Source organism: Myotis myotis, unplaced genomic scaffold, assembly GCF_014108235.1.
Source record: "Myotis myotis isolate mMyoMyo1 unplaced genomic scaffold, mMyoMyo1.p scaffold_m19_p_3, whole genome shotgun sequence".
NCBI lineage: Eukaryota > Metazoa > Chordata > Mammalia > Chiroptera > Vespertilionidae > Myotis > Myotis myotis.
In genome coordinates this window covers 39,113,547-39,138,942 of record NW_023416335.1, presented here as the reverse complement: position 1 = coordinate 39,138,942, position 25,396 = coordinate 39,113,547, and the positions used below count along the sequence as shown (strand labels likewise).

At 43.2% G+C, this 25,396-nt stretch overlaps 2 pseudogenes; both read left to right on the top strand.

Moving 5' to 3' along the window:
- Positions 1-5,407: 5,407 nt before the first annotated feature.
- On the top strand, positions 5,408-9,540 carry LOC118649886 (annotated as a pseudogene).
- Positions 9,541-19,457: 9,917 nt separating this feature from the next.
- Positions 19,458-20,422, top strand: LOC118651827 (annotated as a pseudogene).
- The last annotated feature ends 4,974 nt before the right edge of the window (positions 20,423-25,396 follow it).

Sequence of the window (25,396 nt, the reverse complement as noted above, 5' to 3'; positions counted from 1 at the left end):
ACAATAAAATGACAATGAATACTTATCTATCAATGATCGAATCTAAAAAACAAAATAAATAAACAAGCAGAACAGAAACAGACTCATAGATACAGAGAACATTTTGATGGTTGCCATATGGGGGTTGAGTGAAAAAGTTGAAGGGATTAAAAAGTACAAACTGATTGGTACAGAACAGTCAGGGGGAAGTAAAATATAGCATAGGGAATATAGTCAATAATATTCTAATAATTATGTATGGTGTCATATGGATGCATGACTTATCAGGATGATCACTTAGTAAGTTATGTAATGTCTAATCACTGGGGTATACACCTGAATCTAATATAATATTGTATGTCAATTGTAATTGAAAAATAAAAAAAGGCTTAAATTAAGAAACAAAAAGAGAGAACCTCACCTCAAATAGGACCATAAGTTATTCCTATGAGCTGCTTTCTCTAAGGTCAATTCTGCCCTCAGGAGGACTGGGTAGGGACAGGCAGAAAGTATGACAGCCTCCTCAGGGACCAAGAGCCACCTGGACTCTGCGTTCTTCACTAACTCAAGGCTGAGGGCAGTTCCCAGGTCGCATTCCTTCCCATCTCATTGGTAATTTTATTTCAGTGTCTTCATCACTCTGGCCTGCCTAGAGTCCTCCTGGACCTTTCAGGAGAGTGTTCTGAACTTTGATTCTTAGGGACAAGGAGTTAGGGTCTTATACACCCTTCCATCTCAGAGTGATCAGTACTCCTTATGCAAGTTGCTGATGGCTCATCCTGCGTTCTAAAGGGTATGAGGTGGGAGGCCGATGGAGTGATTTCCCCCATAGTAATTCAAGCGTTCTTCAAAGGGACCTTTGCAGCCTCCACCAAAAGCTGGCCAAGGATTTAGGACCTGAATCACCGGCATTGCTAACTATACACATCCTGTTTGCTCATCTCTATTATTCCCAGGTTACAACTGAGGAAACTGAGATTCAGAGAACTGACCTAACTTGCCCAAGATTACCCAGATAGGTTTTGAAACCAGGTTTATTAAATTCTGAAACTCAAGCTTGATCCACATGGAAGCTCCATACTCTAGGCATCTCTCCTTTGTTCCCTTTAATGTGGTTGTGATAATTGAATAATAATAATAATTAATAATAATAATGATGATAATTGAGCTTCTGAGGCTGCAATTTCTATTATGCACAGAGGTTTCACAAATACATCTCACCACTCTGACTTTAAATTAATCTTGTATTCTCAGGATACCAGATTCTAAAATAGAGCCAGGGGTAATTTTTAGAATCAGAGTGAATGACAGAACAAGCATGCTCAAAGTCAGAGTAAGACAAATGCCTCTGATGAATGAATCAGCAAAAAAAAAAAAAAAAAAAAAAAAATCAGTTCAGTTCAAACTCCCAAAGTCAGACTCTACTATTTTTAGAATATGTAAGGTTCTGCTAACTTCAACTCAAATTCCATGTAAAAGAAGAGGTGCGCAGGCACTCAATTGTCATAGCTATATAAGAGGAAGAACTCTGGCTTTGGAGGCAGGGAAGTGGACTCAGTCCCATTGCTGACTTAGGTGGGTGGGCGCATTATTTAACTTCTCTGAGGCTCAGAATCCTCACCTATAAGAGAGGCAATAGTATCTACTTTGCTGTGAAGAATCAACGCTATATTCCCAGCTCCAGAATAGTCCTGCCATATGGGAGACACTCAATAAACATTTACAATTCCAATAAATAATGAAATAAAGCACCTGGTATTCATTCACTCATAGGAGTGCTGTATATGGGCTAGTTCCTTCCTCTACATTAAAACCATGGTGTGATTAAGATCATCCAGGGGCAGCATAAAGAGTCAAAAGAGAAGGGCCCAGACTGAACAGCCTGCATAGGACAGATAGACCAGGCAATGTCATGACCACTATCCATAGGAACTGCTAGGAGGTGGGTGACAACCCAGAGAGGGAAAGGGGCAAGCCAGGGAGGAGAGACTTATAAATGCAGAGGTATCCACAGTGGATGCTGAAAATAAGAATGGAAATATGTCAGGGTAATTGGGGGATTAGGAGGTCCTTGGGGACCATGGTCAGGGTTCTAGCAGAAAACAGATGGCAGTTCCAAAGAGTTTAATGAGAGTGTTTACAAGGCTGTGGGCAGACTTATGGGAAAATGGCCAAAGTGAAGTGGCCCTGGGTTGGAAATGGCAGGAAGCCACTAACATCCCTTAGTCTTAAAGGAGAAATGAGAGCCCTGGCCAGTTTGGCTCAATGGATAGAGTGTCGGCCTGCAGACTCAAGGGTCCCAGGTTCGATTCCAGTCAAGGGCATGTACCTTGGTTGCCGGCACATCCCCAGTAGGGAGTGTGGAGGAGGCAACTGATCGATGTTTCTCTCTCATCGATGTTTCTAACTCTATCCCTGTCCTTTTTTCTCTGTAAAAAAATCAATAATAAAAATATACAAAAAAACAAATGAAACATTTAAAAAACAAAAAGGAGAAATGAGAACAAATTCTCCAAAACCCAGTGAACTGTGATTGCAGAAAGAGCCTTCCAACAAGAGCTGGAGTCTCAGAAGAGGAGGAAGTCACTGTCAAGCCCCACCCTTCAGAGACTGGGGGGCAGAGGAGGGACCAGTGCCTCTGACTCCTCCTACCCTCCATCTCCTCCACTGCCATATCCCCCACCCTCCCCTTCCCTCCCCATAACCCCAATCTCCATCTCCCCCACCCTCCCCTCTTCCCCATGCCCCACCCTCCATCCCTATCCTTTATTTCCCCTCCTACTCTCTTCTCTCTATATGTCCCCTCCATCTTCCTCTCTTCCACTTCCATCCCTCTCACCCTCCATCTACCCCACCCTCCCCTGTATCCCCACCCTTCCTTCTCTCCACCTTCCATTACCCACCCTCCCTTCTTCTCCCCACATTCCCCCTCCATTTCCCTCAACCTACATTTCTTCCAACTTCTATCTCCTCACCCTCCACCCTCCACACCCTCCATCCTCCTCAACCTTCATCTCCTCCCACACTCCCTCTCCCCTCCCCACCCCAATCTTTCACCTTACCCTACCCTCTCCCCTGACCTTACTGTCTTCCACTAGAAGCCAGAAGTCAAGGGATTCCAGCTGTCATCCACAGAGGTCAGCCTCCTGGGAAGGAGGGCATGGGGGGAAGGGGGAAGAGTAGGTAAATGGGAACATCCAGCATCAGGTGAAAGAGCAGTTTTAGTAGGAGGGAGGTGGGGACAGGAGGGGAGAAGGTATAACAGGCCTTCTACTCACAACTTTGTACACAGCTTGAATCTCTATATACACGTGACAAAAATAAAACACAATGCCACATCTTTTAAGACTGTCTATTATTCAGAATTTTCACAAAGTTGAACTGGCCGTCCTCCAGCTGGTCTGAACTGACTTTGACTGCCTGCTGCCACAATGTGAGCTGCAGATCAGGCACATTTTAAGACTGAATAAAAACACCTCAGTGGCTTTATCAGATGGCAATGAGCCACTACTCTATTCCTTTCAGATACTGTAATTCCCAAATCTGAAAACAATTTTAGAAAATACAAAAACCAGCTATGATGTCTGTTCTGCGTCATCCCTGTGCAGGAATGAGAACTATTTTGGCTCGTTGTGCAAGTACAGATTTGTCCTGACCTACCTTTCCCTCCCTGACTGCCCTGAGCTATCTTTGAAACTGGGTCTGCACTGAGGCCCATGTGTCCTCAGAAGCCTGGAGACTAAGGACAGAGATGCATAGTTTTTGTTTTTCACACCTGCCTACACCACTATCCACCTCACATGCACATGCACACACATGCATGCACACTCACATGCACACTCTGACACATTTCACAGTGCAATCTGCAACCACCTCCAAACGTGGAAAGCCTAAGTGTGTCAGCCCACTGAAGCAAAAGCCAAACTGCTCTTTCCCCCCTGAAAGTCCACAGGCCAGGGAGCACAGGCGCACAGAATCATAAATCCTGGTGGAGGGGAGCTCATGGGTAACATGGTCAGTGCATAAACTCTATAGCCGCTGCCCGACTGCATCAACAATTCAGACAACTCTGGCTTGGTTCATTTCCCCCAGGCCCTGTGCAACACATTCTTTGCTAGCCGTGTCCCAGACCTTGTGAATGTGAAGTGTGACAGGGTCAGGGGCAAGGGGCTTTAGACTTACCCTTCCTCCCTTCAGGGAGTTCCACCCTCTAACACAGGGGTCCTCAAACTTTTTAAACAGGGGGCCAGTTCACTGTCCCTCAGACCGTTGGAGGGCCGGACTATAGTTTAAAAAAAAAAAACTATGAACAAATTCCTATGCACACTGCACATATCTTATTTTGAAGTAAAAAAACAAAACGGGGACAAATACAATATTTGTATTTGCATGTGGCCCGCGGGCCGTAGTTTGAGGACCCCTGCTTTAACATTTGGATTGGACCATATGGAATTGCTGTTATTCTTAGGTCAAAAATGGTCAAATGTTGGTCTTCATGTAATTCAACCTAAATCACAGAAAGAACCAATAGTCAAAGCACCAGCTTTATGAATTGCTTGGAAAATGCCCAACGATGTTCCAAAGACAAGGCTCTCTGGAGAAAATTGGGTTAGAAGACTCTTATAACCAAGGCCTAAGTCAGCGGTTCTCAACCTGTGGGTCGTGACCCCTTTGGGGGTTGAACAACCTTTTCACAGGGGTCGCCTAAGACCATCAGAAAACACATATATAATTACATATTGTTTTTGTGATTAATCACTATGCTTTAATTATGTTCAATTTGTAACAATGAAATTGGGAGTCACCACAACATGAGGAACTGTATTAAAGGGTCGCAGCATTAGGAAGGTTGAGAACCACTGGGCTAAGTGGAGTGTGCAGTTGCCTTTGGCTAGAATTGATAACTAGGGCTGCAATGCCCCTCCCCTGGAGCACAGGGAGAATGGGGTCCCTCCCCCCGCCCCCCTAACCAACCAAGAGGTGACTAACTGAGCTGTGCTCGTGGCCTGAGGGACTTCATTAGAGGTCACAGAAGGTGATAGGGTCGCTCCTTTTCTGTATTTTGAACCCTGAGAAGAGACCACCACACTGGCTGCCCTGCATTAGCCTGAGGAGTAAATACATCAAGGCATATCTGGAAGCACAGCATGGTTGTGATGGTTAATTTCATGCCAACGTGACCGGATTAAACACAATTCCTGATGTGCCTGTGAGGGTGCTTCCAGATGAGATTAGCATTTGAATCAGTGGACACAGTAAAGTAGATTGCCCTCCTCAGTGTGGGTGGGCATTATCTAATACACTGGGGGCCGGAATAGAATTAGAGGTGGAGGAAGGAGAAATTCTCAACCCCCAATTTTTTTTCTGATTACCTGCTTGAGCTGGGACATTACATATCTTCTTCTGCCCTCGGACTTGGACTTACACCATGGACTCCCCTGGTTCTCAGGCCTTTGGACTTGGACTGAGTTATACCATCAGCTGTCCTGGGTCTCCAGGTTGGAGACAGCTGATCATGGGACTCCTCAGGCTCCATGATCACTGGGCTTCAGGTCTAACATTCAAGTCTTTAATTCATTTTGTATCTTTTTATTTTTCTTTTTTTAATCCTCACCTGAGGATATTTTTCCATGGATTTTTACAGAGAGTGGAAGAGAGATGGAAAGACAGAGGGAAATATTGATGAGAGAGAAATACATCAGTTGGTTGCCTCTTGCACGAGCCACAACCAGGGCCCGGGCTGGGGAGAGGCCTGCAACTGAGGTACATGCCCTTGACCAGAATTGAACCCAGGACTCTTCGGTCTGCAGGCCATCGCTTTATTCACTGAGCAAAACCGGCTAGGGCTTTAATTCATTTTGAATAGTGGCTCAGTTTTATTCTTTTGCATGTGGTTGTCCAGTTTCCCCAACATAATTTATTAAAGAGACTATTATTTTTCCATTGTATATTCCTTGCTCCTTTGTCATAAATTAATTTAATTTTTTAATCCTCACCCGAGGATGTTTTTATTGATTTTAGAGAGAGAAAAAGGGAAAGAGAAAGAGAGACAGAGAGATAGACAGACAGAGAGACAGAAAGAAAGAAACATGGATGTGAGAGAGAAACATCGATCATTTGCCTCCTATATGCACCTCGACAGGGAATCGAACCCACAACTTGAGTATGTGCCCTTGACCGGGAATTTAACCCATGAATCTTCAGTGCACAAGATGACGCTCCAACAAACTGAGCCACACCAACCAGGGCTGTCATAAATTAATTGATCATATATGCCTGGGTTTGTTTCTGGCTGTCTATCTATCCCATTGACTTATGTGTCTGTTTTTTATTACTGTAGCTTTGTACAGACATACCTTGTTTTATTGTGCTTTGCTTTATTGCACTTCATAGATGTTGCATTTTTTTATAAGACTTGAAAGCAAGTCTACCAGTGCGATTTTTCTAACAGCATTTGCTCACTTCATGTTTCTGTATCACATTTTGGTAATTCTCACAATATTTCAAACTTTTTCATTATTATTACACTAGGGGCCCAGTGCACAAATTCATGCACCTTGAAAGGAACCGTGGACCGCTAGGCTGTGGTGGGCACAGGGGCGGGTCTCAGCCCATCCTCCACACTCCTGCCTGGCCGCTCCCACTGTGGCCCCCAGTCCCCTGTCTGCCGGCAGCCCCGCTCCCACTGCCGCTACTCCCGCGCACTGATGATGCTGGCCTCCAATTGGGGCGATTGCTCCTGCTGACAGCATGGAGCAATTGGGACCGGCACCAGCAGTGGGTTCGAGCAGGGCCGGTGCCGTCAGTGGGCGCAAGCGGCAGCTGCTACTGATTGCCCCTCAGGAGCAGGGGGAAGTGGAGAAGCCCTGAGGGGTAGTCGGGGCCAACAGCTGCCACTCGCACCTGCTGATGGCACCGAGCAATCAGGGCAAGTGCTGAGCAATCAGGGCCAGTGCCCAGCACCAGCAGCGGTTGGAAGTGGTGGCTGTGGCACTGGCAGCAGGTGTGAGCGGCAGGAGGGACTGCGGTGCATGGGAGCAAAGAATTTTCAGTAACCACCAGAGGTCCGCCCCAATGACAGCGACTGGCGCTCCTCCTTGGTCTGGCACCCCAGCTCACCTGCTCCACCATCCCGCCACCACCGACACCAACCATGTTCCGCACATGCCCCCTCATGGTCAGGGCACATCATAGTGACCAGCTGTTCAGTTGTTCTGCTATTCAGTCTATTTGCATATTAGCCTTTTGTCATATAGGATTCGTTATGGTGACCTTTGATGCTACTATTGCAATTGTTTTGGGGTGCAATAAGCCCAGCCCATATAAGATGGCAAAAAATTATAACTGCTTTTCTATTCTGACTGCTTCACCTACCAAACTTTGCCCTTCTCTTTCCCTGAGACACAAAATGTTGAAATTAGGCTAATTAATAACCCTACAATAGTCTTTAAGTGTTCAAGTGAAAGGAAGAATCACATGTCTCACACTTTAAATCAAAATCTAGAAATGACTAAACTTTGTGAGGCAGGTATCCTGAAAGCTGAGATAGGCTGGAAACTATGCCTCTTGCACCAGTTAGCCAAGTGCAGTGATGGCAAACCTATGACACGCGTGTCAGAGGTGACACGTGAACTCATTTTTTTGGTTGATTTTTCTTTGTTAAATGGTATTTAAATATTAAAATAAATATCAAAAATATAAGCCTTTGTTTTACTATGGTTGCAAATATCAAAAAATTTCTATATGTGACACGGCACCAGAGTTAAGTTAGGGTTTTTCAAAATGCTGACACGCCGAGCTCAAAAGGTTCGCCATCACTGGCCAAGTGGTTAATGCAAAGGAAAAGTTCTGGAAGGAAATTAAAAGTGCTACTCCAGAGAATACACAAATGATAAGAAAGTGAAACCGCCTCATTGCTGATATGGAAGAGGTTTTTGTGATCTGGATAGAAGATCAAACCAGTTACAACATTCCCTTAAGTCAGTGGTTCTCAACCTTCTGGCCCTTTAAATACAGTTCCTCATGTTGTGACCCAACCATAAAATTATTTTTGTTGCTACTTCATAACTGTAATGTTGCTACTGTTATGAATCGTAATGTAAATATCTGATATGCAGGATGGTCTTAGGCGACCCCTGTGAAAGGGTCATTCAACCGCCAAAGGGGTCGAGACCCACAAGTTGAGAACCGCTGCCTTAAGTCAAAGCCTAATCCAAAGCAAGGTTCTAAATCTCTTCAATTCTTTGAAGTCTGAGAAAGATGAAAAGCTTGAAGCTAGCGGTTGGTTCATGCGGTTTAAGAAAAGAAGCCATCTCCACAACATAAAAAAGCAAGGTGAAGCAGCAAGTGCTGATGTAGAATCTTCAACAAGTTTTCCAGAAGATCTAGCTAAGATAATGAATGAAGGTGGCTGCACTGAACAACAAATACTCAGTGTAGATGAAACAGCCTTCTACTGGAAGATGATGTCATCTAGAACTTTCGCGGCTAGAGAGAAGAAGTCAATGCCTGGCTTCAAAGCCCTTGAGAATTAGGCTAAATCTACTCTGCCTGTGTCTATAAATGGAACAACAAAGCCTGGATGACAGCACATCTGTTTACAACATGCTTTACTGAATATTTTAAGCCCACTGTTGAGACACACTGCTCAGAAAAAAAGGTTCCTTTCAAAATATTACTGCTCATTGACAATCCCCTGGTCACCTACCAGTAAGAGTTCTGGTGGAACGTACAATGAGATTAATGTGTTCATGCCTGCTAACAGAACATTCATTCTGCAGGCCAAAAAGGAAGGAATAATTTCAACTTTCAAGTCTCATTATAAAATATACTTTTGAGGCTGTAGCTGCGATAGGTCGTGATTCCTCTGATGGACCTGGGCAAAGTAAATTGAAACCTTCTAGAAAGTATTCACCTTCTAGATGCCATTAAGAACATTCACGATTCATGGGAAGAGGTCAAAATATCAACATGAACAGGAGTTTGGAAGAAGTTGATTCCAACCCTATGGATGACTTTGAGGGTCTCAGGACCTTCGTGGAAAACATAACTGCAGATGAGGTGGGAGTAGCAAGAAAACTAGAATCGGAAGTGGAGCCTGAAAATGTGACTGACTTCTACCACCTCATGATAAAACTAATGGATGAGGAGTTGCTTCTAATGGATGATAAAAGAACGTGGTTTCCTCAGAGGGAATCTACCCCTGATGAAGACGCTGTGGTGATTGCTGAAATGACGTTAAAGGACTTAGAATACTACGTAAACTTAGCTGATAAAACCGCAGCAGGATTTGAGAGGATTGACTCTAATTTTGAAAGAAGTTCTGTTGTTGGCAAAATGCTATCCAACAGCACTACATGCTACAGAGAAATTGTTTGTGAGAGGAAGAGTCAGTAGATGTGGTATTGACTCATTGCTGTCTTATTTAAGAAATTTTCACAGCCAACCCAATCTTCAGCAGCTACCATCCTGATCAGTCAGCAGCCATCAACAGTGAGGCGAGGCCCTGCACCAACAAAAAGGTTACAATTCACTGAAGGCTCAGATAATAGCACTTTTTAGCAACAAGTTATTCTTAATTAAGGTATGTAATGATGCTTTTCAACATAATTCTACTGCACACCTAATAGACTACAGCATAGTGCAAACATGACTTTTATATGTACTGGGAACCCTAAGAAATTTGTGTGACTTGCTTTATTGAGGTACTAGCTTTATTGCGGTGGTCTGGAACCGACCTGCAGTATGTCTGAGGTATACCTACCTGGAGGATGGTTGAAATTAAGGACACTGATGCCTCCAGCGACTACCAGTTCCAATGACGTTAGAAAAAACGTCATTTGAAAAAAGAAGACCAAGGGAGCTTTTTCTTCACCTCTGGGGGTGGGGGCTCATGCTCCCCAGCCTTCCTCCCACACTTTTCTACCTGGCATCTAGAAATCTCTCTGTGCTCACTACCTGCTTCCCACATTATGTGCATCCAGTTAGTTCACCATATGAACTAGAGTTGGAATGAAATAAAGGCATTTAGAATTCCATACTGATTTGCTATTAAAAGGATCTAGGCCTACATCTCTTAGGAACAAGAGTTGCTTTGTTCAAAATAGTCCCCAAGGCTACCATGGATATATCATTACTGGATTAATTTAGAATTTCCAAAGTAAAAACAAAAAATCAGATCTTTTGATGACTATGACCACAATCTTAAAAGACCACAAGCTAAGAGAGGATAATCAAGGAATAGTATTGATGATATTCAAAGCTTTTACAAAGCTAAAGGCATCTGGGCTGAAAAGGAGATTTACACAGTACCTATTTCCACAGGCTTTTTTGTAGAGACCTGGGCAGCTGTCCTATTTCACCGTTTGAAGCAATGACATGGGCTCATATGTGATATCCTAACATCTGTAGGCTTGAAAATAATTTTGAAAACCTGCAGTTCAGCACTTGGCATTTCACCAGAACTTTCCCAACTCCCAAAAGCCAAATCTGTTTCTTATTCCACTATAGACTGCCTTGTTTATCTTTCCCAGAAGAAATGGAATAAAAACTAGAACATTTGCTTCAGATGATATATTATATATAATAAGACATTTAAAATTATCTTAGAGTAATAGTTTCTTATGAAAATTATATCAGGCTTAGAATTTTCTAGAAATATTTATGTATGATGATAATCTACTACCCCAATTTTTATTCCACTTGATCTCTTCATTAGTAAATTAGTAAAATGTCAGGTAAGAGAAATCAAAACAGCTAAAACAGGAAGACCGAAGATGACATGTTCTTTTAGTATAATTATTTATAGAACCCTGAGAATAAATTTCATACTATTGATAATATCATACTTTTATTCAAGAGGGGACAAAAATTTGGTGCCATCTGTATAGATATGAAAAATTCATTTCTTCTTACAAAGAGAAAAGAGATAGAAATTGATTTTATACAATTCTTTAATTAAAAAAAGATGTTTCCACTATGGGAGAAAATTTTAATATTGCAGTCATATTTACATTTGCTGAATTCTAGAGTATAGATTTAGACTGCCCTTTAGTGGTCAGATTTACTTCTGTGAGAATACTCTAGAAAACCCCTCTATGTATATAAACCATCATGGGATTTAGGATGGCAACTGGCCTGACACAGGCCTGTTGATTTTAAACATGTACCTATATAATTTGGACAAAATTTTAAATGCTATAGAAATGCTTTAAAATGTTCAAATCAGCCCTGCCAGTGTGGTTCAGTTGGTTGGAGTGTCATCCCATACACCAAAAGGTCAGGGGTTCAATCCGCAGTCAGGGCATATACCCAGGTCAATGTGCATGTGGGAGGCAACCAACCGATGTTTCTCTTTCACATCAATGTTTCCCTCTCTCCCTCATCCTTCCTCTCTCTCTCTAAAATCAATAAAAATATTTTTTTTTTAAAAAAAGAGCAAAAGCAAATTATCATTTCCAGATAGTCCTCCAAATGGGATGCATAACCACCTCTGTCATCTGCTTTGCCAGTGGCAACAGCTCTCCTCTGTAAGTGACTGAAAGTGCCCAGTTAACCAGTTTTCCGCAGGTCTTTGGGGGGAGGGATCAAAGGTCAAACAGCTACTCAACTGCTTAAGCTGGCCCACAGTGCACCCCAGAGATAAAGCAAGATAAACAGAAGCTGCTGTCCCAGGCTATAGAAGGAAGCTGTCAACAAAGGGGACGTTCCCACTGAGACCACCTGTCCCTTGAGCAGGTGTTAGTGCTGTCATGACCTGCGGAGAACAAGCAGGCTCAGCTGGTGGTGATTACACACATACTCATCCCGTTGAGCTAGTTGTCCGCCTGCCCAACTTATACTATAAAATGGGAGTCCCCCAGTTCATAATCAAGGGAAAGGCCAGACTGAGATGTTCTTGTTCACAGAAAGACCTGCACCACCCTTGTCTTCACATAGGTTAACTTGTAAGACAAAGAAGTTAAGCTGATGGAAGCTATCAAGACCAGTTACACTAGAGATATGATGAGACTCACCATCACTGGGAGACAACATCAAAGATTTTTTTTTTAAATCTGTGGCTCTCAGCTGGAAGAGCAAATGCTAAAGATCTTGCCACCAAATTCATATAAAGTGTGATGCTAACTTTTCTTTTTATATATATGTACTAGTATATTTTCATTGATTTCAAAGAGGAAGAGAGAGAGAGAGAGAGAGAGAGAGAGAGAGAGAGAGAGAGAGAGAGAGGCAAAAACATCAGTGATGAGAGAGAAACATTGTTTGGCTGCCTTCTTTTGGTATGAGGTGACACTCCAACCAACTGAGCCAGCCGGTCAGGGCTAGGCTTCATTTTTAAATTTTTTGTTAAAGTATAATTGGAGTACAATATTACATTAGTTTCAGGTGTACAACATAGTGATTCAACATTTATATACTGTACCTTACTAGAGGCCTGGCCTGCGGGATCGAGCCGAAACCGGCTCTCTGGCATCCCCCGAGGGGTTCCAGATTGCGAGAGGGCACAGGCCAGGCCAAGGGACCCCACCGGTGCACAACTGGGGCTGGGGAAGGATGCAGGAGGTTGGCCAGCCAGGGAGGGACCGCGGGAGGGCTCTAGGGCATGTCTGGCCTGCCTCGCTCAGTCCCAATCGGCCAGACCCTAGCAGCAAGCTAACCTACCTGTCAGAACATCTGCCCCCTGTTGGTCAGTGAATGTCATAGTGACGGTTGACTGGTCAACTCTCTGCCCCTTGGTGGTCAGTGCATGTCATAGCGAGTGGTTGAGCAGTCTTAGCATATCATTAGCATATTATACTTTGATTGATTGAATGGACAGACACTTTAGCATATTAGGCTTTTATTAGATAGGACTAGAGGCCTGGTGCACAAAAATTCATGCACTCGGGGAGGGGGGGGGTTGTCCCTCAGCCTGGCCTGTACCCTCTCACAGTTTGGGAGCCCTCAGGGGATGTCCAACTGATGGCTTAGGCCCTCTGTGGGAGGCGACCCTGGCAGGTGACCTGGGAATGGCGCCAACCCCGCCTTCCATTGTCCCACCACTGCTGCCACTGGTGGCCTCCCTCTGCAGGAGGCAACTGGGCAGGCCAATCAGGGGACAGCGCTGGCTGGCAAGTAGCTGTCCCTGCCCCCCCAATCGCCCCTCGGCTACCGCTGGTTGCTGCCACCCCCCCCCCCCGTTGCTGTCCCCTCCCTCTGCCCACTGGCACATGCCTTGGCTAGCCTGGCACTGCCTGCTCATCGGCCCCATGCCCTGCTGACTGGTCATTCCACTGTTGGGTGATTTGCATATTATGCTTTTATTATATAAGATAATGTGGTTACCACAATAAGTCTAGTAAGCATTTGTCACTGTGCAAACTTATTGCATTATGATTTACTATATTCTCCTGTGCTGTACAGTACATCCTTGTGGCTTATTTATTTTATTTTTTTCTGTCTTCACTTCATTTTTATTTTTTCAATTACAGTTTACATTCAATATTATTTTGTATTAGTTTCAGGTGTACAACATAGTGGTGAGGTAATGATATACTTTACAGAGTGTTCCCCCTGATATTTCCAATACCCAACTGGCCCCATACATAGGTATTACAATAGTATTGATTATATTCCTATGCTGTACTTTATATCCCCGTGACTATTTTGTAACTGGGAGTTTGTACCTCTAATTCTCCTTCACCTTTTACACCCATTTCCTCATAACCCTCCCCTCTAACAACCATCAGTTTGTTCTTTGAATGAGTCTGTTTCTGTTTTGTTTTATTTGTTCATTTGTTTAGTATTTTTAGGTTCCACATGTAAGTGAAATCATGCAGTATTTGTCTCTCCATCTCATTTCTTTCACTTAGCCTAATACCCTCTTGCTCATCCATGTTGTCACAAATGGCAACGTTTTATTCATTCTTATTGAAGAGTAATATTCCACTATATATTATATCCTATATAATAAAAGGCTAATATGCAAATTGTCCCCTCAACTGGGAATTCTACTGGGAGATCAACCAGGGGGAGGGGCTGGCTGGCCAACCTCCCATATCCCCTCTTCCCGGACAGCCCAGTCGGATCAGCCCAATGGGGGAGGGCTGGCCAGACCCCACCCATGCATGAATTCGTGCACCAGGCCTCTAGTATATTATAATAGAACTAGGGGCCCAGTGCACAAAATTTGTGCACTGGCAGGGGGTCCCTCAGCCCAGCCTGCCCCCTCTCACATAGTGGGAGCCCTCAGAGGATGGCCTAGTGACGGCTTAGGCCTGCTCCCTGCTCCCTTTGGGGAGTGGGCCTAAGCTGCAGTTTGGCCTCCCTTATGGGAGGCTACCGGGCTGATCAGGGGAAGACGCCACCCCCATCACCCCGCTGCTGCAGCCACTGCCAGTCACTGCAGCCACTAAGGTTTTTTCATCAACACGGACTCCAGTCCCTTCATCATGAAAAAATGACAACTTTCTTTAGGCATTTTCAAGATGTATCTTTCATAGGCTATGACATTTCTTTATTATTATTATTATTTTTTATCCTCACCTGAGGATATGCTTCCATTGATTTTTAGACAATGTGGAAGAGAAAGGGAAAGACAGAGAGAAACATCAAAGTGAGAGGAACACTTTGATTGGTTGCCTCCTGCATGAGCCCTGACCTGGACCCAGGCCAGGGAGGAGCCTGCAACCTAGGTACATGCCCTTGGTCAGAATTGAACCCAGACCCTGCAGTGGGAAGACCAAGGCATTATCCACTGAGCCAAATTGGCTAGGACAGGATATGACATTTCTTAGCCCTCCAGCAGCAGACCTTCGTTTTTTTTCTCCAGGAGTGTGGTGGGAAAACCCTAGGTCACCTTTTTGGATTCTTATTACCGGAGTTACTAAGAATATTACCAGTGGCATACAGGGAGCTTAGCCAATGAGCAGTCAGAAAAGGTGTTTCCTCTGTAGTTCACACCGATCGCTGGCTCAGCCCTCCTCTCAGGCCTGACGCCTTGGCCAGAGGCGTGGACCCCCATCACCCTCTGATCGCCGGCTCGGCCCCTCTCCCAGCCTGACTCCTCTGGCAGAGGCTTTAGGCTTGGGCAGGGGCTCCCCCTGCAGCTCCAGTGGCTGGCTCCATCCCTGCCCAGGAGCCCCCTGGCTCAGGCCCTTCCTACACTGCTCAGGGCCCACACGGGGCCTACCTTGGAGTGACCTGGGTGACCGATGATGTTCCCAGGACCCAGGCCACTGGGCGCCTACGTATGCAAATTAACCGCCATCTTTGTGGGGTCAATTTGCGTACTCTCCTGATTGGCTGGTGAGCATAGCAGAGGGACAGTCAATTTACATATTTGTCTACTATTAGGTAAGATATATCACATCTTCTTTACTTATTCATTTATCAGTGGACACTTAGGTTGCTTTCATATCTTGGCTGCAATGAACACAGGGGTTCTTTTGAATTCATGTTTTTATTTTCTTTGGATAAATAGCCAGAAGGGAAATTGCTGGATCATATGGTAGTTCTTCTTTTTTTTTTTTTTCTTTTTTTTTGAGAATCTCCATACTATTTTCCATAGTGGCTGCACCAATTTACAATCCCACCAACAGTACACAAGGGTCCCCTTTTCTCCACATCCTTGCCAATACCTGTTATTTGTTGACTTTTTTATAAGAGCTATTCCAACTGGTGTGCGGTGATATTTCATTGTGGTTTTAATTTGCATTTTCCTGACAATTAGTGATATTGAGTATCTCTTATATGTCTAAACCTAGACTTGTTTAATGGTCTTAAAGCAGACAGATGTGACAAAAGTCTGTTTCACTCATGGTCCAGTGGCCTAATCTAGACACTTGGCCCCAGTTTACTTACAAGGGAGGCTGAGAACTGGGGGAGCCCATGAAATATCTGGTGAGTATTGCTCTCTATCACACAACTGAATTAAAACAATGGAACCAGAGGACCAGCTAAGAAATGCCACTTATGTATAGAGATGGCTATACCAACAAGGTACATGACAATCATGTAATGTTTTATTGTATCATTGACTCAAAAGCTCCTCCACTTTTTTTTTTAATTATGAGATAGTTTATTTAGAAAGTTAGAGGTAGTAGAAGTGAGCCAGTTGGGCTTCGTAGGCTCAGAAAACAAGTTACAGAGGCAGAAGGACCCTTGGAGCCCGGGAGAGAGAAAGGCAAAGGTAACTGTCTAGAGAGAAGAAGGGGAGGAGAAAGATGGGAGTGTGCTCTCCAGAGGGAGAGTGTGATTTTTGCCATTTTCAAGGAAGGAAGTCCTATAAAGAAAATGTGCTTTTGCCCAGCCTGCCAGCCAGCATGGCTCAATAGTTGAGTGTCGACCTATGAACCAGCAGGTTCCTGGTCAAGGCACATGCCCGGGTTGCGGGCTCAATCCCCAATGGGGCCTTGTCAGGAGGCAGCTGATCAATGATTCTCTTTCATCATTGATATTTTGATCTCTCTCTCTTTCTCCCTTCCTCTCCGAAATCAATAAAAATATATTTTAAAAAAGAAAATGCTTTCTACTTCACACAGAGGCAATGGGGACTTGGCTTTGGAAAAAAGTTCTTAAAATAATGTATCAGACTCATGTGTTGAGGCCATCCCTTCTGCTGCTGCTTGCTTTTGCCCAGTTTTCTCTTTCTTATAATAGTAACCAGCTTTGAAGCCAAAATAAATTCTTTAGTTGTTCTTTAGAACACCCCATCTGCCTCATCCTTCAACACCAGAAGTACTTCCAGAGCTCTTAATGGCCATGGCAGCGCATATGATAAATCAATTGTCACGTGGCTTCCTTTCATCAAAGCTGAAAAGATGGACCCATTTCATCACTATTGCAACAACACTGAAACATTTTAATTTTATACAGAAATTTCTCCCAGATCACTAGCTTAAAGACCATCCTTGAACATGATCTCACTCATATGTGGAATCTAATGAATAAAATAAACTGATGAACAAAATAGATCCAGAGACATAGAAGCATGGAACAAACTACGGAATCTCAGAGGGAAGGTGGAGGGGGGGCGTGGGGAGGGGGGGAGCGATCAACCAAAAACTTGAATGCATATAAGCATAACCCATGGACACAGACAATAAGGTCGTAAAGGCCTGGGGTGGGGAGTAGAAGAGGCCAATGAGGGGGAAGGGAGGACATATGTAATACTTTCAACAATAAAGATTTAATTTTTTTAAACAAGAATATAAAAAGGGGGAAAAAAGAAAGATCATCCTCGAAATGGTAGATGAAAATAGTCATTTCCCATATGAAAAATAATCAGATTGTCTAAAAAAATTCCTTTGGGATCAAAATAATATCGAAAAAATAGTTAGAAAAGTTTTATATCTATTAACAAATGCATTTATCTTATTTATATACATACAACAATCATTTCATTATAGCCCTTTCCTTACTTCACTTCACTAGAAAAAATATAATAGCAAAGCTCTATAAGTAATATTTGTATAAGATGTTGGATGACTTCTTAAAGGCTGTGACGGAAAAACTATTTTTTTTTAAATATATTTTTTATTGATTTTTTAGAGAGAGGAAGGGAGAGGGATAGAGAGTTAGAAACATCGATGAGAGAGAAGCATCGACCAGCTGCCTTCTGCACACTCCCTACTTGGGGATGTGCCCGCAACCAAGGTACATGCCCTTGACCGGAATCGAACCTGGGACCTCAGTCCCCAGGCCAACGTTCTACCCAGTGAGCGAAACCGGCCAGGGCCAAAAAAACTATTTTAAAAATTACATTGATGTTTTTCCAATATTAGAAAAGTTTTAAAATTCAAAGGTAGCCCAGCCAGTGTGCTCAGTGGTTGAGCGTCGACCTATGAACCAGGAGGTCATGGTTCAATTCCTGGTCAGGGCACATGCCCGGTTTGTGGGCTTGATCCCCTGTGTGGGGTGTGCAGGGGGCAGCCAATCAATTATTCTCTCTCTCATCATTGATGTTTCTATCTCTCCCTCTCACTTCCTCTCTGAAATCAATAAGAATATATTTTTAAAATAAATAATAATAATAATAAAATACAAAGATAAAAACATAATCCCAAAACAACATGTAGTCAACTCTCCTTCCTCTTTTTATTTCCCCCTGAAGGTGTAAATGGAACTTTTATTCTTCTACAATCTCTCCCATGTGCTTTATGATGCTATCACATTCAAATCACAGAACTAGAGCTGGGAAATGCCAGCAGCTGGCAAAAGACACCAAAAAGAAATATTTTTGCTGTCACTAACATTGAGAAATGGTCACCTAAAATCACAACTAGGTGAAAACATATACACACAGTACACACACACACACACACACACACACACGAATACACTTATTTAACAACATGTCTACCCTAGTAAAGTGACATGTGGTTTCTTGCCTTTTTATAGGATTCAATCACTGTATTAGTTCAGATGCTTTTGGGTGTGAATTGGAAAAAATAGAGCCCAGATGGTCTTAAAGAATAGGGAACTTAATTGACTCAACGTAATTACTGAGTTTCGAGTAATGCTTCTCAGACCACTGTGGTAAAGGGCAGTTGCTGTTGTTCATTGTGCTTGTTTTTTCAATCCAGTTCAGATGGCTACCCGGCCCTCCTGCACAAGACTTGTACACAGTTGCCACCACTTTCAACTCATCCCTTTGCTGAGCAATATCCAAACTGGTCTACAGCCTATTCAACACAAGTCCACTGGTCACACACTCAGATGTCCCAGCAATGTCAAATCACTATGAAATTTTCTAACACTTACTCTCAATTTCTGTGTTTATGTCATTGCAGAATGGTAGCAAACAGTTCACCTTACGTTCTGAGCAGCGCTAGTGGAAAGATAGAGGAGGGCCTCAGCATGATTCTTGCTCCATCTCCCACATTCTCTAAGTTGCCCTCCTCTACATCGCAGCTGCCTCAATGGACTGGAATGGAGATGTGTGCAATGGTTCCAGTCTATATATGACAACATCCTCTAAAGCAGTGGTTCTCAACCTTCCTAATGCCGCGACCCTTTAATACAGTTCCTCATGTTGTGGTGACCCCCAACCATAAAATTATTTTCGCTGCTACTTCATAACTGTAATTTTGCTACTGTTATGAATCATAATGTAAATATCTGATATGCAGGATGTATTTTCATTGTACAAATTGAACATAATTAAAGCACAGTGATTAATCACAAAAACAATATGTAATTATATATGTGTTTTCTGACGATCTTAGGCGACCCCTGTGAAAGGGTCATTCGACCCCCAAAGGGGTCACAACCCACAGGTTGAGAACCGCTGCTCTAAAGCTATACCAAAAAGAGCAAAGAACTCTCCAGGAGGCCCTAGCCAACTTTCCACACATCTCATCGTTCCTGAGCCTTTCACAGATGAGAAAGAAGGGATTAGGCATGGAGCAATTAGGCCCACTCTGAGAGCTGAGGGAAGGATTCCTTGGGGCATACGGGCTGCATAGCAGAAATAGTCTGTTAAAAATAAAATTGGGGGCCAGTCCGCCGCCATCATGGGTCGCATGCACGCTCCCGGGAAGGGCCTGTCCCAGTCGGCTCTGCCCTACCGCCGCAACGTCCCCACCTGGCTGAAATTGACGTCTGAGGACGTGAAGGAGCAGATCTACAAACTGGCCAAGAATGGCCTGACTCCCTCACAAATTGGTGTGATCCTGAGAGATTCGCATGGCGTTGCACAAGTACGTTTTGTGACGGGCAATAAGATCCTGAGAATTCTTAAGTCTAAAGGGCTTGCTCCTGACCTTCCTGAGGATCTCTACCATTTAATTAAGAAAGCTGTTGCAGTTCGAAAGCATCTTGAGAGGAACAGAAAGGATAAGGATGCTAAATTCCGTCTGATTCTGATTGAGAGCCGTATTCACCGATTGGCTCGATATTATAAGACCAAATGAGTCCTGCCCCCCAATTGGAAATACGAGTCATCCACAGCCTCTGCACTGGTTGCATAAAATATCTATGTACTCGAGCAATAAAATCATTGTTTAATTCGAAAAAAAAAAATTAAAAAAAAATAAAATTGGGACCTAACAAGATGCTGAGGAGCCAGAGGCCGTGCTGCCACTACCCCCTTCACGTGTGGACAGCGAAGGGCCTACAGACGTATCCCCAGAAACAGCCACACTGGAGCCCTCTTCCGCCTTAGTCTCCCCGGGAACAGAGGAACCTGGCGGCGACACCAAGAAAAAAATTGATATCCTGCTAAAGGCCGTGGGAGACAACCCTGTGATGAAAACGAAGAGGTGGGCTGTAGAGAGAACCCGAACCATTCAAGGACTCATTGACTTCATCAAAAAGTTCCCTAAACTTGTGGCTTCGGAACAGTTGTTTATTTATGTGAATCAGTCCTTTGCCCCTGGCCCTGACCAGGAGGTTGGAACCTCTGTGAGTGTTTGGCAGGGATGGTAAACTGGGCCTGCATCAGTGCAAATCTCAGGCATGGGGATGAACGACAGAGAAAAACGTCTTGCTAACTAAAATGAATCTTCACAAAGGACACAGCTCTGAAAAGTTTGATACTTATGGCAAGATACTTGTGGATATGATCTCCTCAGCATGTTATCTGCTGAGGCCCATGTTTATGCATTTTAAAAACCCAAAGAGTAGACTCACAAAAATGTGATTTGCATTGATACAGAAGTAATCATAAAAGATTGACATTACTCAGTATACTCAGTACTGCAACTACTGCTCCAGATATTGAAAAGGAGATGAAGGTTCTACAAAGCCTCTTTTTTGTTTGTTTGTTTAATTTATCTTTATTGTTGAAAGTATTACAGATGTCTCCCTTTTTCCCCCATTAACCCCTCCTAGGCCCCACCTGCCCCAGGCATTCACCACACTATTGTCTGTGTCTATGGGTTATGCATATAAATTCCTTGGTTAATCTCTTCCCACCCACCCTCGCCTTCCCTCTGAGATTTGACTGTCTGTTCCATGCTTCTATGTCTCTGGAGCTATTTTGTTCATCAATTTATTTTGTTCTTTAGATTCCACATATGAATGAGATCATGTGATAAAAGATAAAAATAAAATTGGGTTTATGTGATAAAGTAGGGAAAGAGGAATGGGTGTTAGATAGGCAGTAGACAATGTTGGAAGCATTTGAGCTAGTCTGTTTTACATAATGATTGTCAAGCAAAGGGTGTTATTAAATGTTATTAATTTGGTTTGGGCATGCAGAGAGCCTGACTTGGCCTAAAGCAGCGGTTCTCAACCTGTGGGTAGCGACCTCTTTGGCAGTCGAACAACCCTTTCACAGGGGTCACCTAAGACCATCCTGTATATCAGATATTTACATTACGATTCATAACAGTAGCAACATTACAGTTATGAAGTAGCAATGAAAATTGTTTTATGGTTGGGTCACAACATGAGGAACTGTATTTAAAGGGCCAGAAGGTTGAGAACCACTGGCCTAAAGTTCTAAGCAGTTAGAGAAGGGACCCTATTCAACTTTCTCCAAACATCTGTGGCCAAGAGAGAATTTCATAGAACAAATGTGGCTCTGTAAGGGAGAAGGTGGTTGAAAGGATGGGTTGGGGAGGCTACCCTTTTGGATTTTGAGGAAGGAGCTTTCCAGGGAATGGGCAATCATGTGAGCTAGTCAGATGCCACAGAAGTGTCTCCTGCAATAATTTAAAAATTAACTTCAGCCCTAGTTGGTTTGGCTCAGTGGATAGAGCATCAGCCTAAGGACTGAAGGGTCCTGGGTTTAATTCTGGTCAAGGGCACATGCCCAGGTTGCAGGCTCAATCCCCAGTAGGGGGCATGCAGGAGGCAGCTGATCAATGATTCTCTGTCATCATTGATGTTTCTCTGTCTCCCTCTCCCTTTCTCTCTGAAATAAGTAAATTCACTTTTTTAAAAAGAACATACCCTCAGGTAAGAATTTTTTAAAAACCATGGTGCAGTTTAAATGTTTAAATAAATTAATTAACTTCATACTCACGGTTCCTTAACTTCCTTCCAAAAAGAACAGTAAGGAAAAAGAAAAGAGAAACTTTACAGTAAACAACCTTCATCAAGGTAAGTAAGGTCGGCATCAATAGTCACAAATCATGAGGAGTCAGAAAACCAAGATGGTGGCATAGGTTAACGCCGAAGATTGCTGCCTAGAACAACCACTTCAAAAAACAACTAAAGACTGAACGGACATCATCCAGAACCACAGGAAGGCTGGCTGAGTGGAAATTCTACAACTAGAAGGAAAGAGAATATCATACCCAGACTCAGAGGAGGCGCAGTGCTGAAGTGAAATACTGAGGTGCGGAGTGCGCGCGAAGCGGGCTGGCAGCGGAGGGCGCAGTTGTTGTTTTCAATCTGGAGGGAGTTTCAGACTCTGAGCTCCAGATCCGGGCGAGTCTCTAGGGACCCAGACTCAAATGGGAGAAGCGGGACTGTCTGGCTTCGGTAGGAAATCGAAGGCAGCTTTCTCTCCGAGGTTTGCAGCAGTTGCTGGGACTCTGTGAGGCAGAGCCCCTAGGGACGGAACTGAGAGCAGCCATAACTGCTTGCTCCACCTGCCCTGTAGATCCCCTGGGACCCGACCTGCCCAAGCCCTGTGCAGAGCCATTTGCCGAATAGCCTCAGGCAAATGCTAGATTAGCACCACCCTAGAGATCCAGCACAGAAGCTCTCCCACTGAAGACACAGCGGACTCTCATAGCCAGTTAGCCTGGAGGTCAAATCACCCCCACTATTGCCGACAACAATCAAGGCTTAACTACAACAAGACTGTGCACAAAGACCACTAGGGGGTGTACCAAGAAAGCATAAAAAATGCGGAGACAAAGAAACAGGACAAAATTGTCCATGGAGGATATAGAGTTCAGAACCACACTTTTAAGGTCTCTCAAGAACTGTCTAGAAGCCGCCGATAAATGTAGTGAGATCCTCAAGAAATCTAATGAGACCCTCGATGTTGTGATAAAGAACCAACTAGAAATTAAGCATACACTGACTGAAATAAAGAATATTATACAGACACCCAACAGCAGACCAGAGGAGCGCAAGAATCAAGTCAAAGATTCGAAATGCGAAGAAGCAAAAAACACCCAACTGGAAAAGCAAAATGAAAAAAGAATCCGAAAATACGAAGATAGTGTAAGGAGCCTCTGGGACAGCTTCAAGCGTACCAACATCAGAATTATAGGGGTGCCAGAAGATGAGAGAGAGCAAGATATTGAAAACCTATTTGAAGAAATAATGACAGAAAACTTCCCCCACCTGGTGAAAGAAATAGACTTACAGGTCCAGGAAGCGCAGAGAACCCCAAACAAAAGGAATCCAAAGAGGACCACACCAAGACACATCATAATTAAAATGCCAAGAGCAAAAGACAAAGAGAGAATCTTAAAAGCAGCAAGAGAAAGAAACTCAGTTACCTACAAGGGAATACCCATATGACTGTCAGCTGATTTCTCAACAGAAACTTTGCAGGCCAGAAGGGAATGGCAAGAAATATTCAAAGTGATGAATACCAAAAACCTACAACCAAGATTACTTTATCCAGCAAAGCTATCATTCAGAACTGAAGGTCAGATAAAGAGCTTCACAGATAAGGAAAAGCTAAAGGAGTTCATCACCACCAAACCAGTATTATATGAAATGCTGAAAGGTATCCTTTAAGAAGAGGAGGAAGAAGAAAAAGGTAAAGATACAAATTATGAACAACAAACATGCATCTATCAACAAGTGAATCTAAGAATCAAGTGAATAAATAATCTGGTGATCATAATAGAATCAGGGACATAGAAGGGGAATGGACTGACTATTCTTGGGGGGGAAAGGGGTGTGGGAGATGCGGGAAGAGACTGGACAAAAATCGTGCACCTATGGATGAGGACAGTGGGTGGGGAGTGAGGGCAGAGGGTGGGGCGGGAACTGGGAGGAGGGGAGTTATGGGGGGGAAAAAGAGGAACAAATGTAATAATCTGAACAATAAAGATTTAATTAAAAAAAATAGTCACAAATCATATTGATTAGTAGGTACCCTTGATATGATGTGATGAAAATGGTGCATTATCTCTGATCTTCTCCCCAAGACACCAGACACCATGATTATACTGATAATCATGAGGAAAATATCAGATAAATTCCAATAAAGAAGTGTTAATGTATAAAAGCATTCAAACCTGTAAAGAATTTTTGTGAGCTTATTTTTTTAAATATATTTTTATCTACATAGGGGATTGAGCCACAACCCAGGCATGTGCCCTGACCCAGAATTGAACTGTGACCTCCTAGTTCATAGGTCAGCACTCAACCACTGAGCCACGCTGGCCGGGCTGTGAGTTTATTTGAGCCATACTGTCAAAAATTGCCAGGAAGCAGAATATCAACATATTGGGATAATGCTCCAGCAGAGAATGTCATTTTTTCACCTTGTTTTACATTACAATCAAAGGAGGAGATGTAAGTGGGTTACATGAAATCCATTGGTGATAGATTAGGGAGGTGGGAGAAAGCAAAGCAGGGAAATGTATGGGATTGGATAAAAATGAAAATGATAGACCCATACTTCTTTTATGTAGGTGGGAACAGGATAGTTAACAGTCAACAATTATCAAGATAGCAAAACCCTAACCCCTTCCTGGGTTCAATTCTTGTCAAGGACATGTACTTTGGTTGTGCTCTCAATCCCCAGTAGGGGGCATGCAGGAAGGAGCTGATAGATATTTCTCTCTCATCGATGTTTCTGGCTCTCTATCCTTCGCCCTTCCTCTCTGTAAAATCAATAAAAATATATTTTAAAAATAAAATTTAATTTTAAAAAAAGAAAGATAACAATAACAATGAGTGAATTTGTGGTCTCCGCCCTGGTGCCCCTGGCGCCTTGCTCACTGGTTGTGCCCCGAGGGATCTGGAAAAAGGGAAGTTACAAGGCACCCTGACATTTCACAGGTATGTTATCTTAGATGCAAAAAGACAATAGGCTCAGTAAAGATCAAAGTTGATCTTTGTCTAGGAAGATACTGGCCTAGGACATGACTACCTACTATAAACTGCTTTTTAATTAAAGGCTTTAATTTCAGATCACCCTTTGTGGTTAATTGACATCTCTTGAGTTTGCAAAGCTGCCAAGCAGGCCTTCCCTGAGTTAGTCAGGTTAGCATATGGTCCCTTTTTGTCCACAGAAGCATCCTACAAAATATCATTACTCAAAAAAAAAAAGAAAGAAAAAGAAAAAAATCATTCCTTTTCAAAACTGTCAAGGTCATCAAGAGCAATAAAAGTCTAAGAAACTGCCACAACCAAGAGGCACCTAAGAAGACATGACAAGTAAATGGTACTGTGTATTCTGGGGCAGAAAAGGATCAATAGATAAAAAGTGGGGAAACCTGAAAAAAGTACAAATTTAGTTCATTATAATTTATCAACATTGTTCATAAATTGTAATGGATGTGCCATACAAATGTAA